Consider the following 16,071-nt stretch of genomic DNA (forward strand, 5'->3'; position numbering starts at 1 on the left):
TTTTAGGGGAGCAGGGAAGGATGGCACCTCACAAAGCAGAGGGAGTGATAGCAGAAACAGCTATTTTATCTCAGTTACATGCCTCCCCCAAAACTGGTAGTTCTAACAATTCTTGAACAGCTGTAGCACAAAATAAACTGAATGGAAAGTCACAAAGCTGAGAAGGAATGCCAGCCATTAAGATGTCCTTACTATATTAAGGACCAAAGAGGACTTGTAGTGCCCTTTAGCTGACAGGCCTAAGCTTTTCATTCCTCTCACCAGTTACTGAGCCATTAACGTGTTATAAAAATACATCCCTGAGGATGGCTCCACACAGCAGTTTGAGGATCAAGCCACTTGCAACCTTTGGATGAACATTTCCCTGGTCAGCATAAAAAGCCTGATGAAGGAGAGCTCCCTCACAGTCTGGGGAGGTGCAAAGGGTGATGGCCGCAGTGCAGAAGCACCGATGGCAATTGGAAGCAAACTTCACACTGGTGGCCACAACTCAAAGATGGGGCTGCTCCCCCTCCACCTTCCAGACACGAAACATCTGAATGGGGACTGTGATAGAAAACACACAGAGAAAAGTATTTTCTGCTTGACTTGGTTTTAAAACAGAGGCTTGTATTAGCAGTCAGACTTTACTTGTATCTAATTAGAAACTGATTCAGTGACTAAGAGAAGAACAGTCCCAAAAGGAAATGGCAGAATGCACTGCACTAAGCATGGCACTTTCTGCAGGAAGTCTAAGATGCCCATCGGGTTTGAGATTAAGCATAAATTGGGCATTGTTTTGAGGCTGACCTGTAATATTCCAGATTAAAGAGTCCCAAACAAACTCTGATTCAAAAGCCAAGTATTCCTACACAGTCATTTAAGAAAAACAAAGAGCTAGTATATTACACTCCCTTTTTCATGTATTCAAAGAAAACAAGGAATAAAATTTTACAAGTGTGCACTCAGAAATATCCCAATTTCTCAGTGGTAGAATAAAAAAAACTCAGAGAACACAAGAAACTCAATAGCCAGGACCATGCCAAACACCCAGGTGTCATTTTCAACCTCAGCTCACTCTCTTATTTCTGAAGCAGAGCCACCAAACAAGCTTTCTCCAAAGCTCCTCAATACAGCTTCTCTTCTAAAGATACTTAATTTCTTTTTTGCAAAAAATGAAGTCAAAAGCTACATTTGTAAGCAAAACATTAAATTCAAAATATCCCATCTTGCGAATGATACAGCATCTTGTAATTTTGCATTGTCTAGGCTTTCTTGAGAGCACAAGACAGTATTTCCCCTTATTACCAATTGCTAACAGATGTTCTCCCCTGTGTTGTTAAACAAGTCTTGATAAAAACACACTCGTGTCTTAATAGAACTGGATGTACCCTGAGTGGGTTTCCCATTTGATCTGCTGTACGGCTCAGAGGCTTTTTTGTCTGCTTGTTGTAGCACAAAGTGCGTTTGGTCCCACAACAGTGACAGCTGACAACTGTTTCTCCTGTTTGCAAAAGCTTTACCGCTCAACTCGAACCAAAAGCATTTGTCATGTTGCACGGCAGTGAAGTAGATTTAATCAGATGAGGCCACTAGCGTTGTCAGTGCCAGGCTGAAAGAATTCCGCAGGACAAAAGCTGGATTTGTCTCTCTGGGAGTCTGTGTGGGGAGCAGCAGTGCATCTTTGTGAATGCACAAGGGGCAATCTCAAGAGGAGAAGAAAACGAACCCAAGAGAAGATTTTTAGTGCAGTTCAGCCAAAAAATAACTGTTCTTAAGTGACCAGCAGGATGTTCCTGCCTGCCAAGAGCACTGTGGTGAGAATTTTGACAACATAAAGTGGATCTCCATGTAACTCTTTCAAATGTCACTAGCACAGAGGATGGTGCCTTCTGTGCTCTATCCCTATTATTGCATTTCCAGAATAGTGAGCATCACTTAATATCTGTTCACATTCAGCAATCAAACTGCAAAAAATTATTTACCACAGATGACTGTTCCCAAACTGCAGTGGCAAAATAGTCTTACAAAGCACATACCTCTCCTAGATAATGTCACACTAAAATAAAAACCTACAAAAAACAAACCATTAATAAAAAGAAAGTCTTGATCATTTTACATAGCCACCCAGATAATATTTTGTATTCCTTGTATCCTTTTGGATCACCAAGCCTTTCCAGAAGATTTACACAGGTAACGCAAGCTCAGAAGAAACAGAATGAAGCCACAGATGCAAAAACGAACTCAGAGGCTTGCAGCATTTCCAACCCCCAGCAGCGAGTGAAAAAACAGCAGCCTCACCTTGGGGGCTTGGCCAATGTACAGCACCCTAGTAAGGTCTCATCATGAAGCCCTGCAAAGAGGATGCTGGTGCTTTCCCTCTGCACCAGCGAGAGCAGGAAACAAAGCACTCTGAGATACCCAGAGAGTGAACACTGACCATGCTGCCTTGATACTCCCTTGCATTATTTTAAAGGGGCAGCTTTAATGTGCCCGTGGTCTGACTGAGCAGCTGCCAGAGGTCAGGGGAAGAGGCGCCTGCGTTTCATGGAGGCTGTGCTGGTACAGCCGGCTCTGTGGCATGGCACAGCCTGGGCTCTGGCATTCCTATAGGGAGAGCTGCCCGCAGCACATTCATGAATTGGAGCTCAGCCTCGCATGAAGTGTTCCAAACACTCACTCCAACTGTGCTAAAGCAATTTCCCACTTGCTTTTTTCCGCTAATTAGAGAGCCACTGGGACATAACAGGGCCTTTTGAGAGTGCAGCAGGCCCTCAAGTTCTGCTGAGTCAGGAGAGGGGTGGGATAGTTTGATCCACTCAGAAAGACAACCTTCAACTTCCTACTTGAGGCTGCAAGCAGGACAGCAGCTATAAATGTAAGCTAAGATTTACAACCTACAGGCACCAATATCCATCTAGAGTTATTTAATTCTTAATCCAGGAGATAAGGCAGCAACAGGAGCTGGTGAAGGTACAGATTTTTAAAGACTTGACTCATTTCAGTAGATATCTGCCTTGCCTAGTACACATTTTTTACTGACATCTCTTCAAGGCACAACACAACACCTGAAGCAACTCCTCAAAAGCGACTTGCAGAAAACATATGTAAAAAATCTGGAATGAAGCCTTGATATGTATTCAGGCATCTGCAATGCCTGCAGACTCTCTTGCTTCTGAAACCTGGTCCACCAAAACAGTGCTCACATTTTATAATGCAACAGGCTCAGCAACTCTTACATGTTTATTCTCGATTTCCAGCTGGACATACTGAATTTGAAGAGATATCAGAACTGCCTCAGAAATGCCTTGTCATTTACCGTATCCTGGATAGAGAGAAAACCACTGAAGAGCTGATAATTTAAAACTATCTTCAAAAAAGTTGAAAACAGATGCCTGTATTCCCATGTGACACTACATCCAGGCTTTACTTGCATGCAAGGCAAAACACCTGCTGTGCTTGAGGCCGTGCAGCAGCACATCTCCGGTTTCAGCTGTGCAGCAGGTGAGTCAGAGGCTCGGCAGCACAGGCCTGAGGGTGTGATCCTGCTGCCGCTGGAAATCTGCCGAAGCCAAGCGGGTGAAGCCTCTCAGCACTGCTCAACAAACGCTGTCCTGTCGGCAGAGGCAGCCCCTCCTGCCCCTCTGCTCCTGGCTGTGCAGTTTGCATCGAGCAGCATTCTACAGTAATGAGCAGAGCATATCAACCACAACGCGCGTTTGAGATGCTCACCAAAGTACAATGATCATAATACTGATTTATTTCAAGGTTTCAGACTGAAAACCAGCCAAATTTCCCATTTATTTTTACCCTTGCAATAACAATAATAATGCACATTTTAACAGAGATTTAAACATAGTTTCTCTGTTGGCTTGCCCTGATGTTTCTCTACGTTAAATGTTAGGTTTTATCTGAATATTAAGACCTAGAACTAACAACTAGTCAATAAAATTAGCACTGCAAATTTTTACATAACATGCAGAATATTAATAAAAATCACTTCAACTGAGATTAGGTTTCATGGCTCGGTTGCCTGAACCGGTATTTGAACAGTAGACTTCCCTTCTGCTACAGTACTAAAAAATACTCATTTGTAAGCCTCTTTGGACTCTATAAAATTTTATCAAGATCTTACATTATTAATGGCCTTTTAAGTTTCTGAGAGTGTGGGGGTTTTTTCTACAAGACAATAGTAGCCAGCCTAATGGAAAGAAGAACTGAAGCTGAAAGCTGAATTTCCTCCAGATGCTCCAGTAAATTGGCATCAATACCCAAAAATGCAGCAGGCTCCCCCTCTCAACACCTTCCAGGCAAGACGTGGACTGGACATGGGATGGGAGAATCCATGAGAGCAGGACTATGCTCAGTAAGGTACTTACAACTGCAACCACATCTCTCCTTTGCATATAGGAAGCATTTTCTTTTCCTCCTGTCCCTAATATAAATATTTGCAATCGGGTCAGGTTTTGTAGAATTTCAGAAGCCTCTTCAGAGAGGGCTTCTGAATCCCAGGGCCAGACCCTGGGGAATCTCAGCAGAAAGTGATGTGAGGGGAGACTGAAAGAAAAGATGGCAAGCAAGGAGCAAAGGAGGCCAGGAAGTATCAACAGCACAATGCCAAATAAACCCCACAAGGAATAAAGCTGCCATGTCTTATTTCCTTTGAAAAACAGAAACCAGGAGCAGTTCCACCTAAATCACCAGCTGCACCAACCAACTTTACCAAGGCATACACACCTTCAAACTCACTTGTATTCAGTGTTTATTTTCCACTCCCCCCTTCCCAAAAATCCACCATTTGCTTCACACTTCCAAAATCTTTCAAGTACCCGTGCAGAAGAAATCTAAAAGAATCTCCTCTTACACTAACATTAGCACTGCAGACAAAAATACAACTGAGAACACATAATTTCAGAGCAGCTTTAAAAAAAACAAGAATGGAGGATATTCCTCTACAACACATTCCCCATTTCCCCAATATTTATTCTTCAGTTCTGCTTATGTACTTTTTTCAGTACTGTGGAAACAACTGGGATTTTGAAGTACAGCTGCTTTCCATAGTGTTTCAGAAATTTAATTTCTGATCTGTATTGGCACAAAAACCCACCCAAATAATCACATCTCATCTTTCTCCAATCTAAAAAAACCCAAGAATGACTGTATGTCTGTCTTATCAGACATCTCTTTACGTTCCTTGTTTTCTTAAACATGATATTAATTTTAATTTAAAATGAACAGTTGCTCTTTGTTTAATAACTCCTGATACTCAGAAATCTTAGAGGAGTTTCATTCCCAAGTCCTGAGCACCTCCCTCATTCTGAGGACCAAAATGTGACTGATTGCAGCAGGCAATAAAAGCACACAACATATGGGATAATCTTAATACATGCAAAGATCACAAGTATTTGTGTGTCCTTCTGAGGACACAAGGTACCAAAACAGGAATTATAATTCAAGAAGAGAGTCCTGACAGAATGACCACAAAGAGTTTCCATTCTATCCCAGGAAATCAGCAATTCTGGGTCTCCTGCATCTTAAACCAATGTCCCAATCCCAGGTTACAGAAATCAAAGGGTTAATAGGAAGTCTCCCTCTCTCTCTCTCTCTCCCCCCGCCCCCCCTCCCCCCGTTTTCCTGCATTTTTCACTAAATTCAACCAAGTACCCAGTCTGAAATTAACAGATGTTAATACAACTCTTCCATTCACTGCAATGTTTTAGTCCTTACAATGTTTTAATTAATTTTACCCTTTAGCATGCATGAAAATTTCACATCACCTTTTAATATTTATTGACAGTTGAGATGAATATTTCATGCTAATTTTAAAAAGAATAGAGAATACTTTCATAATGTTTCTGTTAATTCAAAATGGCAATTCTACACTCTCAGATATGCTCTCGGTAGAGTGAAAAGGAATTTTTTATCTTGCTCAAAGCAGACTATAAACACTGGCTACAACAGAGAAATAAAAACATCGAGGACGAGTTTTTTTCAAAGCTACTTAAGAGATTAGGGAGCCCACACAGCTCCCATTTACATGAGCTGGAACTGCATGTCTCCACCTTTTGAGCAATTAGGAATATTTCCCTCCTCTATGAAGGATTCTCCCAGTTAAGAGTAGTAGGTTGGGACTAATTAATTGAAAACACATTACCTGTAATGCACAACAAAGAGAATTCTCACAGCACAAGTGAGTATTTTAAGATGTTAAAATTGACCACAAAAGCTCCCCAAACATAGGACCACCAACCTATTTTAAACCAGCAGCCTCATTTCTGCATAATACCTGTCTTGCCTTTCAGCTTCCCATTTTTCTGCCTTTTTGGTTTCTTGAGAGGCCTTTTAAAGCTGCTGGAGATGCAACAGAGGAAGAGCACTGTGGTGGGTCAGACTGACTTAAGGAATTTGGAACCACAAACAGCTGAGGCAGTAAAGGCAAGGCAGGTGCAAGCACTTTCCCTGATGTTGAAACAATCAGTGCAGTCAGCCTTGGTTGTTTACACACAAACAGCCCTGAATATTGAAAAAATCCACCTGTTTTTATACTCGATTTAAAACAACTTTTCCTATTGCCACAGAAGGTTGTAAATATTTATAGTTTTAGCAGCCAGGTGTACAGCGGGCCAGAGAACAGACACTTGAAAACAGAAGTTACATTTAAAAAAAAAAAATTAAAGCTGTAACAGCAGCTTAGCATATATAGAAACCAAGGTATTAATTTACAAAATGCCTTGCAAACATTTTGCCCCTTCAAAAGATTTTGTCAGGCAGTAGCCAAAGCTTTGCATCAGGTGGGAGGAATTCCAGACTTGAGTGGTGCCTGAAGAAATATCAAAACAGGAGCTAAAATCTTTTAGCTAATGCAGAACACTGATAGCTTGCTTTTCTTTGTTCTCAGGAAAGGCTAAAAAGTTGCCTATATTAAGGATATTCTTATATTTTGTAGTCCTAATATGGGTAAAAAGGCAAATGACAAGCACCCAAATAGAGGGGTGGAACTGAGCACAAAAAACTATGATTCGTTTCAGAAACTGAACACTGCGGTTAGAATAAAGCACTTGAATATGCTGTGCCACAGCCATCATTACCAACGTGCTCATTAGCATTAAATGAACACGGGCGTGAAATATCAGGATGTAAATTAACAGCAGATGATGCTGTGAAAACGTAAGAAATTACTGTTATTTGCCAGTAATTCAAGTAACAAAAGCAAATTCTGTTTACCACATGTAAACTCCAATACTGTGTTACAGTGTTTTGGTTTTGAACTAAAATCAACCAACAAAAACAAAGAAACAAAAAATGTGACAGTTTCACACTCGCCTTCTATTCGGTACTGCTTGTGTTGGGCACTAATTACATCAATAATCAAATCCAGGCAGCAATTCAATCAGAGGAGACTCAGTTTTACCAAAGTAATTCTAATTTCTAGCAGAAACATTTTTAAATTTCTTTCAATTAGATCTTTGCTCTTGTCCCTGAAGACCAGAACTGTAATATTTCCCAGGTTCTTTAAGTTTTCATTTTAGCATTCTCTGCCAAAGTGACCCCAGTATTATGATCAAAAACACATTTTCAATAATTATGCCCTAAATAGTTCGCAGCACATCCATATATTGACTTACACTGCAGAGCTCAGATATTCCATAGTAACTTAGAATTCTGCATATCCTTCTCATCCGTGGCAGGGTATTTCATGAGAGAAGCCCGCCCAGCCTTCAGGAGCCATCCCAACACCCACACCAAGTGCTCAGTCAGAGCAGGCAGGTGGCAATAATTAGAATGAAGATAAGCTGAGGTGACAGAGCAAGGAGAGCACATCAATTACTGCCTGTCACTCAGACCAGGGACAATCTCAGAAGATGGACTGATACCACTGTATCATTCCCTATTATATTCAGCTTTTCTCGCCTTCATTTCCTCAAAAGGGAAGGTCACCAGAACACCATTACATTTTTTAATACAAGGGAATTTTTAATCAATATTCACTGTATGCACAATACAAACTAATATTTGCCTACATCTCACAGGCTGCACACAGAATAATGCTGTGATTTCCAAAAAGTAGGTCACGTGAGGGTAGTGGGCATGAACACTTCAAGAGAGAGAAGGATTCCAGAATCCTTTGATGAGGTTTGTTTTCCCATACAATTTTTGTACTGATATTTACCTTTTATATTCATATACACACAAATACATCTAAATCTATCCACCTTGAGAAATAAGTAGAGACACTGTATTTCAACTCCTTAAGGGATAAGAGCAAATGCACTCCCAAGCACACACTTTGGTGCTGAGCTACCAGCAAGAAGTGAAAACAAAATAAACCCAAATTTTGAAACCTTGAAAATTCTCACAGAATAAGTTTGCCTTTTCTTCTCTCTCTCTGCTGACCATCCTACAAGCAGTCAAAGAACTCATGTCACCTGTGACCCAGCTGCTTTACAAATAAGTAATTCTTGTAGTCAGTTTTAAGATGTTTCTACACCATCTTTTTTTCCATAGGATTTTAAAATCAAACTGTCCAAATGTATTTTTGCCTTTAAACAAAAGCAAAGCAAAATTAAACTCTGGCTTTAGTCAACAAGTCAAACTACCTAACTACACGATCACAAAAAAACCAACCCGATGTGATGGAGACGTGTAATGCAAAAACGTGCAGCCATCCTTCCTTTGGTGATGCTGGAGCAACCAAGGCTCAAGGCACAGGACAGCAAGACAAGAGGCTTCCAGCCACAGGACAACAAACAGGGGGCTGGCCAGGCACTAAAACCCTTTAGGCAGCAACTGCGCACAGATATAATCAAGTTTTGCTTCCAGAAAATAGATGGAGGTCAGGAAAATGATGGCTAAGACGTTTTTCCTCGCCTTTTATCCTGGACTTCAAAAACTTCCTTTTAAATGCAGACAGCTATTGAAAATGGCCGATTTTCAAACGACTGCATTTAGCGCAAAGTGCTGTGACCACCATTAGAGCAGATGGTTGGTGCACTCACTAATCTGACACAGGAACATTCACCACCCTTTTTTGCACATCTTCCGCTTCCATCAGACAGAGGGGCTACAGGTGCACATCACCTCTTCGCTGTTTTACCCTTCAACAACACTTCCACAGCCAACATAATTCCTTGTGTTAACTGGCAGCGCAAAAAAAATCCCAAACAAAAAATTGAGAAAGTCTGTGAAATTCAGTGGGGTTAAAAATACTTCCATACTCCATGACCACTCTCTCGGGATAGCAAAAAGAGGAACAGCAGGAAGGCCCTGAAAGCCATTCCTGGCTTGCACACACTTCTCTGCTGGACACCCCTCAGCCCCCCTTACTCAACACGCTTTGTGCTGGGCCGACAGCAGGAGGCCTGAAGGTAATTTAAGAGGGGATCACCCATTATAATCTCCCTCACAGTAACAGCACTGTATGGAAATCACAGCAGAAAAGATTGGATGTTTTCATATCCCTTGGGACAAACAGAGCCATCTCCTGCAGTGGCATACACTGTGTCATAGGAATTCCAGTACCTGCAGCTCTACACTATTAGTGAGTCATTTCAGAGATTAGAAATAGAAACCTTTTAAGTGCTTGTACACAATTACCCAATATTATTACGGAACACTGACAGCTGAACACTGCTCATCTCCCAGAAAAAAACGCCTCTTTTTTCAAAATTAAACCAATAATTTCTTCTATAATACATAATAATTTTGTTTCATCCAGGTGTGCACTCCACCTATTGCCTTTCAATCAATTGTTCAAAACCTATTTTATGTAAGAGAAGACAGACCTGAAAGGCTTTATCTTCCTGAATGATATCTAGTCAAGAACCTGATGTGCCAGCCGTAGGAAGCCAATGAGTGTGTGACACCTGGGAGTGGTGAGCACCCACGGCAGGGGAAGAGGCAAGGAGAGAGCCAGTGAAGCTGCCTCACTGAAACAAATCTCACTGAAAAACTTGGAATAATGGGTTTAATTGCATTTATAAAGATTTCTGCTGTCACTCTGAATAAGAGCAGCACGCTGATGACATCTGAGGAGCATCCTGGAACACATCCTCAGTGCCACCTTCCTTTCCAGGTATGCATCCTACCCCGGTCCCTGCAGCCTGGCCTCAGCAGTTTCACCCAGCACCCTTCACTCCCTCAGCGGACAGGGAGGAAGCACGTGGAGCATCCAGCACGGCTGGAGAATTCCACAGAGGCAGGCAAGAGCCCGTATGGTTTTGTCTTTCTGAATATCAGATCCACAAAGCAAAGTGTGGTGCGAAATGAGCCCAGCTGATCTGCTGGTCAGGGCTCTCTCTGACTGCCCACAATTAGGATTTTAAGTCACCATCACTATTTAAAATGACTGAGAAACAAAAAAAGCCCATAATGACATGCTTGCTTCAGCTCAAAGCATAACACTGATTTCTCTGCTTACAAACAAACTCCTGAATCAACTCATCTTCTTAAAAATTGGTAAATACTTTATTTCTAGCAGTCATCAACTTTCTGTTCAAGAAATAAATAGAAATTGAAGCTCTTATAAATAGGTTCTTCCTGTTTAACATCAAAACCATGCTAATAACTGCACTTCTGTACAAGGTACAATATGTAAAATTCCTTTGCAGATAACTTCGTAGTTTCCCCAGGTAGATTATAACTGTAAAGCCACAACTAATTTAAGTCATCTGCATGTGTTAAAATCTCACCACTGCCCTACATCTTTTGTCCAAGGAAACAAAGAAGCAGCACTAGGCTTTCTCTCCACAGCTTCTAACAGCAGATGGGAATATACCTACTTTTCTACACAAGGAAAAAACATATGCTGCCATCTATGAGCTCAGGAACTGGAACACGGCTGTAGGACTGCTACAACCTCTAAACTGTGCTGAGCCACAAAATAAAAATCCCAATAGAGTTTGCCTATTGTTAACAGTGAGTGGTGAATCAGTGCACTGTAAGACAAAATAAACCCTAGGCATCATTACGTTTTGCTCAGCACGTGAAAAATGGCTTTACATTCAAAATAGTCATCTTGATGAACAGTTTTCAAGACTCTGCAACATTGTCAAAAACATTTAAATTACCTTATTTTAAAGTAATGATGTATACTGCTTGTTTTAAGAAGTTCTCCCTCCCTTACTTTCCAAAAGGAATGTTTAGAGTGAGCTAAGAGGTGGTGAGTCCAATTTTCTATTTTACTGATGTATGTACATGTGTATGCATAAATTTCTCAAATGTAAATAGGTATTTTTATAACTTAATTGCTTCTTCTCTCCAAACCTTGTTACAAAGTTGGGGAAAAATGTAAAATGAAAGCCTAGGTCAGGAAAAAACAAAAGAGTGAAAGAGGATGAAAATATTCTAAAAGACGGTGAAATTAACTTTTAGAAACAACTTGGAAATCATTTTCAGGCCAATCATTTAATAAGAAAAGATTAAATTGAAGCAAGCCTAAATTGAAGCAAGTGATGTGAGTGTATCTGGAATTGAACCCGTGGGCCCAGATGAAAGCCGAGGAAAGAGCACAGGAAGGTGGTCAAGCGACAAGTTTCAGCATCCACTTTCACTGCAAAGGTTGAAGAGGGGACGCAGAAGAGGGGCTGTGGGGGTGGGAAGGCAAAGGGATGTGTCTGGAGGTGGAGCAGGTGTTCAGCTGGAAGCTTAACTAAAAATAAACTCATTCTGGACCATGGCACAGCAGACTTGTCTGAAGGGAGACACAGCTCATGCCCGTCCTGAGGGGAAAACACCAAAGATGGTGATGCTGCTGAGGAAGCTGGGGAAGCCTCCACACTGCACAGCCTCTTTGCCAGGATTGTCCTTTTGGGAGCCTGGCACTCAGACAGATCCACAGCCATCCCACCTCCTGCTCAAAATGCCCACTCCAAAAAGGAGGTTTCCCTCTGCAGCAGCCCACAGCCAGCAATGCTGAGCTTTGTGATCAAGTGGGAATACGTGCTGAAAAGCAACAGATAAAATAAAAAAGCAACAGAAACACATGTACATGACCAGTATGCATTTTTTATGATTGTAAAACTCTAATTTATAACTGTTACATAATATGAAAAAATACCTTTAACAGTCTCTGACCAGTTGCTGTACATCACCACCCATTTAGGATGCCTAACACAATTAAAGCTGCTGCACCAGAGTTTAAGAACTTTCTGTTCTGTGTAGTTAACCAGCCTAGATGAAGTTGTTCACGGAACACAAATATTTGGCTTCCAAGAGGACAGATGTCCCAAAGATCCCCAAATGTTGGTTTATCCTAAAGAAGGGCTGAGGCTGTGAAGCTTAAAATCTAAATTTGTTTATATGTGTTAACTTGAGGCATCAGAGTTGACATCATTTAAGATACCCAGACTCTGGACACTTAACAGAGCATTCCCAATGAATGGGACTGAGCCACTTTCAGGAGTTCAATCTTTATAAGTTAAATACACAAATAATTTTGGATTACAATCAGCAGCAGTTGCCGGAGGAGAGGTTTCCATGCCATTATCCCCAGCACATGGGAATTACATATTTAAGTCCTCATCAGAGCCTGCATTATCTTGTCATTGTTATACACAACGAACTTCAATGCTGCGTTTAACAACTGGAACAGCCTCAGCACGCTAGGTTGGAATTGACAATGAACAAAGGCTTTTCTCATAGTTGCCCCACATCAACTGTCAGGATTTATTGCCAAAATGAAAATATAGGCGTGTAAGCATATTATAGTATGAAGCACATACACAGGCTGGCTTACAGACCCAGGTATTGTCTAGTTATGCACGAGGCACACGCTGTTCAGATGTGCTGCTTGATAGTGTATGTGGATTTATATGATCCCCTCACAAATGGATCTAACCCAATAATCTTCACATACCCTGTGAAAAAGGAGGTACCACCAACCTTACTCTACCGAAACATTTAATGACTTGCCCCGGGTCACACAGGAAATCTGTCGTGGCAAAGCAGGGAATGGCTCTCTTGGGACCTCTGAAATCCCATCTCAATATTCCAGCCACACTGCCACCCGTCCTCAGCCGTACTTAATACGACTAAATTACTGATGGCAACAAACGGCAGAATCTGACTTTCAGATGAGCTGATTCGTACAATGAGTCAATCCATAACTTTTGTCTCCTCCAGACACTTAGATCGATGGGCTGTATGCCCAGCACGTTATAATAACCCTGAAAAGCTTTTGGCTCAGCCTGCAAACACATTAGCATTAACTTAAATCTGCTGCTTTGTTTACTATACGAGATATCTGCTTGTGCTCTATGCCCGAGTGACACCAATTAAAGAGACCCAAACACAGAGCTCACAGAGCAGTGCAAGACTAGAGCTACCCACAAATACAAAATTTACTCAACTTGAAATGGTATTTATTCCTCCAAAGCATTATGGTCGGACAGTCACATCTTTTTTTTTCCAGTCATGGACTTGTCATGATTTACATTCAGAACCTTCCCCAAAAAGCGATTCGGAAAGCGTCGGGAACTGGCTCCCCTCCCACTGCTTCCGAAATGGATTAACATGACTCCAGCCTTGGATCCACGAGACTACAAATTACAGCGAAGCCACCCTTGATTTAAGCTGTTGGAGAGCACGACAGGAAAATCACCCAGAATTCTTCTTTCAGCTCTTAAAGCCCATTCATTACAGACTTCACAGGGCCACATAGGTACCAGAGTAAATCACTTGTGGTGGGAGAGGACATCACCAGTAACAAGAGGCTTTTCTTATTTCCTCAGAGGTACAAATGTAGCAGGGCCAGGAGGGGTCTAATTACCCTGAGAACACCCAAGCAGCATTGGAAGTGATAATTTATTGACCATATCAGTGTAGCTTAGTGCACAGAATGAAAAGACAAGCCAAGGATGGTGTCCGGACCACTGAAATGCCCTCAGTTTGCCAGGGTAAGCAGACTGATGCCAGCCAAGTAATCTGGCAAAACCCTAAACCAGATTTATAACAGAACCATACTTAGCTTTTTACAGGGTTTTAGCAAAATAAGAGAAAAGTAAGACTTGAATTTTATTTGTAAACATTTAGAAACGAGTTTGGGAACGGGCACCGACACAGCCTGCTGAAATCCAGAGTCGCTAATTATCCAGATGAGCAGTTGGGGAGCTGACCCAAAAATCTATCCAGATCAGCAGAGCACTTTTTACCAATCACAGTGGCCACCAGGTGAAGCCCTGGAACACCAGTGCTAGCCTGACTAGTACTTAGTACTAGCTTAGCCTTTAACTCAAGCAATAACCACCCTCCAGTGCCAGCCTCTTCATGGCAGTTCCCTTCCATAAGCACAGACCCTGCAAATAACATCGATACACAACGCACCCGAGTCAAACAGAGCGGCAGAAGAACTTATTAAAAGTGTTTCCTCACTCTTCCACACCAGCCCACTCTCCCATCTTGTGCTAGCAAAAAAAAGGAAAGGTTTCGGAGTGAAAAGTGCAACAGATTCACACACACATTTTCCAGCAGCTACAACATCCTACTCTCCAGTAACACCTCCACAAAGCTCAAGCCCGCTTTGCAGAAAAATGAGGAAAGCACACAGCAACAGGGGAATTTCACAGACACAACCCCATCCATGTACAGTGACTCATGGCTGCTGAAGCATGTTCTTAGGATGGATTTTCCCTCCTCAACACCCTAACAAAAATGGAGGAAAATAACTATGACTAAAATGGGAAAAATTAATTAACATCTCGGGTATCACCTTTTTTCCTCACCTGTACAAAAAAGATCGGAAGCTGGGAGCAAAGGCAAAGGTTAAATCAATCTGTCTTTTCAAGAGGTGACACACCCAAGGGCCTTAGTCAAGGCTCCATCCTTGGCTCCTGCACAGTCACAATCTGTGCGCTGCTGCCAATGGAGCCTGGAAATCGTTTGGTGGAGCAGCAGACATGAACAGCCTCTACATTCAGCTGCTCAGTATCAGAAATGGCAACTAGTGTTGCTTGATTATATCATGAGGGAAAATTAAATAGGAAACAAGGATTTAACATGCATGTCTGATAGTTAGGCTTCTCGAGGAGAAAGAAAGGGAAGGGAGAAAACCTCAGGAGCTGGGGACATTTTCCTTCCCCTGAGCCCTCATTCATTCCAAGACAAGAATCAGAAGCCCTGACAATCTCCTCTGGCAACCCCCTCCCATCACACCGAAGGGAAAAATTTTTCTGGACAGCTCTTTACAGAGGATACAGAAAAAATTGACCAATCTCCCTCTGCTGCTTCTCACCTGATGACTGCAGAAAGGCAGAGTTTGCACAGCTGAGGCAAGCCCCCCTTCCATGCAGCTCTTCCATAGATGCAGCAAGAGCACCTGTGCCTACCAGCACTACCCGGCTGTGGGATGGCACAGAAAATTCTCTCTGCACCCAGCAACACGAACGGGGGCTTCCCACCCGATCCCCTCGTCTGCCTGACACGCTACTTTGGCACAAGGCAGACTTCCTGCTTCTGCTGGAAAACACAAATTTCGATTATCCCTGCCTGATATTTACATTTTAACTGTTCCATACACAGGACAAGCTCTGCGGTTGCCATTGACGAACACCGACGGGAAACAGAAAAACCACAAAACCCCACCACCCAAACCGCAGCCACGAAACACGACACCCTCGCACGGGCTCTCGGATGGACAGGGACCGCGGGTGACTTACGGGCGTATTCCTCGCTCAGCGCCGCGTCCCTGCGAGCCGCCCGTCAGAGCGCCGGTGCTGCCGCAAGCCGCGGGCGCTGCCAGCCGCCCCCCGCCTGTGACAGCGCCGAGCAGGGAGCCCTCCCTCTCCCCTCCCTCCCGCTATGTCCAAGCCCGATCACGCCAGATCTGGCACACGAGCACGCAGGACGGCACGGAGCCCGCTGCTGCCCCCGCCGGGCGGCGGCCGCAGGCGGGACCAGCCGCCCACTCGCGGACAGCGGCGGGGCGGAGGCTGCCGGCCCGCCGTGACTCCCGGGGAGGCGGCCCCGGCCCCGCGCCGCCCCTCCGCCCGCGGCGGGGGAGGAACCGGCGTGAGCACCCTCCGCGCTCGGCTCGGCGAGCCGCAGCCTCCGGCAGGCTGCGCGCACGCAGCGCTGGGCTGGCTTCCCCACTCCCCTCTT

At 43.2% G+C, this 16,071-nt stretch overlaps 1 protein-coding gene across 2 annotated transcripts in view; it reads right to left on the reverse strand.

The window, feature by feature from the left end:
* The window catches only part of ANK2 (ankyrin 2), a 277,263-nt gene that overhangs the window by 240,090 nt on the left and 21,102 nt on the right, over nucleotides 1–16,071 (reverse strand). Inside the window, exon 1 of one of the 2 annotated variants that reach the window (XM_038134950.1) lies at nucleotides 15,630–15,973. The exons of the other annotated variant lie outside the window; for it this stretch is intronic. The gene's annotated coding sequence lies outside the window, so the exon portion shown is untranslated. Of the gene's footprint in view, nucleotides 1–15,629; nucleotides 15,974–16,071 lie in introns of those variants that run through there. 2 annotated transcript variants of the gene reach the window in all.

The sequence above is a fragment of the Motacilla alba genome, chromosome 4 (assembly GCF_015832195.1).
Source record: "Motacilla alba alba isolate MOTALB_02 chromosome 4, Motacilla_alba_V1.0_pri, whole genome shotgun sequence".
Classification (NCBI taxonomy): domain Eukaryota; kingdom Metazoa; phylum Chordata; class Aves; order Passeriformes; family Motacillidae; genus Motacilla; species Motacilla alba.